This window comes from Myotis davidii, unplaced genomic scaffold (genome assembly GCF_000327345.1).
Source record: "Myotis davidii unplaced genomic scaffold, ASM32734v1 scaffold631, whole genome shotgun sequence".
Lineage (NCBI taxonomy): Eukaryota > Metazoa > Chordata > Mammalia > Chiroptera > Vespertilionidae > Myotis > Myotis davidii.
In genome coordinates, this window is record NW_006282600.1 from 498,802 (window position 1) to 502,819 (window position 4,018).

Below are 4,018 nucleotides of genomic sequence, written 5' to 3' on the forward strand. Positions count from 1 at the left end.
CAACACTGTGGTGATGGCCCAGGAAAGTGAGGCTGGGGGCTGGGTGGATGGGGACAAAGAGGGGAAATGGATGACATCTGTAATAGTGTCAACAATCAAAATTTAAAAATACAAATGGTACTGGGAAAACTGGGTATCCACATGCAAAAGACTGAAGTTAGATCCTTTGCTTACATCATATGCAAAAAACTAACTTAGAAGAAAACATAGAAGAAATCTGCATCATCTTGGAGTTAGCAATAGATTCTTTAAAAATGACACCAAAATCACAGGCATCAAAAAAATAGATTAATTGAACTTCATCAACCGTAAATGGAAGAAAATATTTGTAAATCATGTATCTGAAAAGGGTTTAAAAGACAGAAGGACATAAGGAACTCCTACAACTCAACAACAAAAAGACAAACATCCCTATTAATATAGACAAAGGACTTGACATAGATATTGCTCCAAAGAATATAAACAAATAGCTTAGAAGTACATGAAAAGATACTCGACATCTTGAGTCATCAGGGAAATAGAATTCAAAACCACAGGAGATACCATATCATAGCCAGTATGGCTATAATTTTTAAAAGGGGGGAAATAAGTATTTTCAAGGATGTAGAGAAATCAAAATCCTCATACAATGCTGGTAGGAATGTAAAATGATGTAGCTTCGGTGGAAAAGAGTTTGGTGGTTCCTCAAATGTTAAATATAGTATTACCATATAATTCAACAATTTCATTGCCAGATATATACCCCAAAGAATTGAAAACAGGGACTCAAACAGATATTTGTATGCACCTATTCATAGCAGCATTATTCATAATAGCCCAAAGGTGAAAACAACACAAGTGTTCATCAAAAGGTGAATAAATAAACAAAATAAATAAAATGGAATGTTATTCATCCTTAAAGAGAAATGAAATTCTAATATATGGTACAACTTTGGATCAACTTTGAAAACATTATCTAGAATAGGCAAATTCATAGGGACAGAAAATAGATTAGAGGTTACCAGGGACTAGAAGGAGTGGGGATGGGGTATGATTGCTTAGTGGGTACAGAGTTTCTGTTTGGGATGATAAAATAGCTTGGAAATGATAGTGGTGATAGTTGTACAACATTGTGAATGTAGCTGAATTTAACACTTAAAATGACAAAAATGACACCATTTATGTTATTTTTTATCGCAATAAAAATAGTACAAAGTAGTATTAGCTTTAACCCACATGCAGTTAATGTAATGGTGAAGAGAATCTGAGGAGTTAATGAGCAAGTCCCCAGGTAAATTGGATTAAGAATTTCTGAACAAAGAATGGAGAGAAAGGTGATCCTAATTATGAAGAGTATATATTAGGAAAACAAGAATTCCATCTGTAGTAGGAGAAAACAGAAGCCATGGCTTTTCTGGGACTCCCACTGACCATCAATTTGAAGGACATCAAGTACACCCAACACAGCAGGGATCCCTCCAATGCTCCCAGCTTGGTAGCTGAGGACCTTGTCCTCAGTTCTGTTGACAGAAGGGCTCTGCAATGCTTAATAGTTAAAACTACCATTAAGCCCAAACAAGCTTGTGAGGCCAAACCAGTAAAAGATGGCTGAGAACTATTTGTAATCATCTGGGACAGTGGTCAGCAAACTGCGGCTCAGCAAACTGCAGCTCATGAGCCACATGCGGCTCTTTGGCCCCTTGAGTGTGGCTCTTCCACAAAATACCAGCTCTTCCACAAAATACCGACTTCTGCGCATGGGTCACGAAGTTTCAATCGCACTGTACATGCGCGCCTGCACGTGGTATTTTGTGGAAGAGCCACACTCAAGGGGCCAAAGAGCCACATGTGGCTCGCGAGCCGCGGTTTGCCTACCACGGATCTGGGAGATCCACTCTTATATGATCTTAGGAGCCACACAAGAAAGCATTGGCATGAGATATTGAGGCAACTGAATTGCAGAGAACACCAAATTCCATGGCTACCAAAGAGGAATCTGAACCACTCAGGACCCATCAGACAGTGAGAAGTCTAAGAGTTAGACATCCAAATATGAGACTCAGTGGAGCTCAGAGTTATAGGCTATACTAGAGGTGCAGTGCACAAATTTGTGCATCAGTGGGGTTCCTCAGCCTGGCCTGAAGGATCAGGCTGAAACCAGCTCTTCGACATCCCCCAAGGGGTCCCAGATTGTGAGAGGGCACATACCAGGCCAAGGGATCCCACAGGTGCACAATTGGGGCCAAGGAGGGCATGGGAGGTTGGCCAGCCAGGGAGGGACCGCAGGAGGGCTCCAGGGTGTGTCTGGCCATCTCGCTCAGTCCTGATTGCCCAGACCCCAAGCTAACCTACCAGTCGGAGCGTCTGCTTCTAGTGGTCAGTGCACATCATAGCAACTGGTTGACTGGTCAACTGGCTGCCCCCTGATGGTTAGTGCACGTCATAGCAAGTGGTTGAGTGACCTTAGCATATCATTAGCATATTACATTTTGATTGGTTGAATGGACAACCGGATGACCAGACACTTAGCATATTAGGCTTTTATTATATAGGATGCCCTAAGTATGGATTGAGTCTATTAATGCATAAGCCAGCACCATCGCCAGTGGGTGCTTTGTGAACATGCTTAGCATATGGTTACCACTCAGGACCTGGACTATTCCATGGCCTAAGGTGGCCTGGACAAATAAGAGTTACTGTATTAATCTTAATCTCAGATAAATGTTTACTTTCCTATTTGGCTCATGAGACCAAGTGAATCAGAATGTGCTCCTCTCCCAGTCCCTCAGTTTCACTATTGGACAGACTTTTTTTTTTTTTATTAAATATATTTTATTGATTTTTTACAGAGAGGAAGGGAGAGAGATAGAGAGCCAGAAACATCGATGAGAGAGAAACATCGATCAGCTGCCTCCTGCACATCTCCCACCGGGGATGTGCCCGCAACCCAGGTACATGCCCTTGACCGGAACCAAACCCGGGACCCCCCAATCCGCAGGCCGACGCTCTATCCACTGAGCCAAACCAGTTTCGGCTATTGGACAGACTTTACCACTTATCTACTTGCACCTGCTTGTTTGGGGTTATCCACATCCCAGGACTGGTTCTTGTAATACCAGGGAATATAACAAACTTTTGAACAAAACTGACATTTGGACTATATTCTCTAATAATTCTCTTCTAATTTGAGACTTGTGTTTGCTGAGCCAAATGCCTGCCCGGATTCCTAATCTTCTCCCTTATGGTACCTTGTGTTACCCAGGGAACTACTTTCCATTTCCTTCTCCTTTTCAATTTTGGGAAGTTCCCATATGCCCACCTTCTCTCAGTCTCACTGCTTACCCTTGCCACCAGGCTGATATGGACTCTGATCTGGATTCTCTGGGCTTTGCCCCACTCCATATGTATACATACTAGAAGCCCGTTGCACGAAGATTCGCACAATAGGTCTTCCTTCCCCTGACTGCGGCACCAGTTTTCCTCTGGCACCTGGGACCCAGGCCTTTGGTCCAGCCGTAGCAGAAAAGCCAAGCCTCTTCAGTCTTCACTCCAGCCGGAGCCTTCAGTCTTTGGCTCCTCGCCTGTGTATGCAAATTAACCACCATCTTTGTTTGGGCTAATTTGCATACTCATCTGATTGGCTGGTGGGCATAGCTGAGTGACACCAATTTGCATGTTTCTCTTTTATTAGTGTAGATTGCCCTGGGTATCTTCACTCTATTCCACTCACCTGCTTCAGACCCTGAGCTCCAAATCAAATGAAAGTTTCATCTCTCCCAACCCATTCAATGATCAGCAGTTTCCTATGGTCCTAGCTATGATAGAAGATACCTTCTTATTCCTAGTGACAATGAAACCAAGCTTTAAGTTTAGTCCTTTTATATGGAAAATGGATCTTGTAAAGGTTACTCAGGAAATCTCAAATTATAGTGATGATGAACATCCCAAGAACACATTTTTCCCCTAGTTACTTTTTAAGCTAAACATGGTCATAAAATATTCACTGGGAACATCAATGGTTTATCTCATAGACAAATTT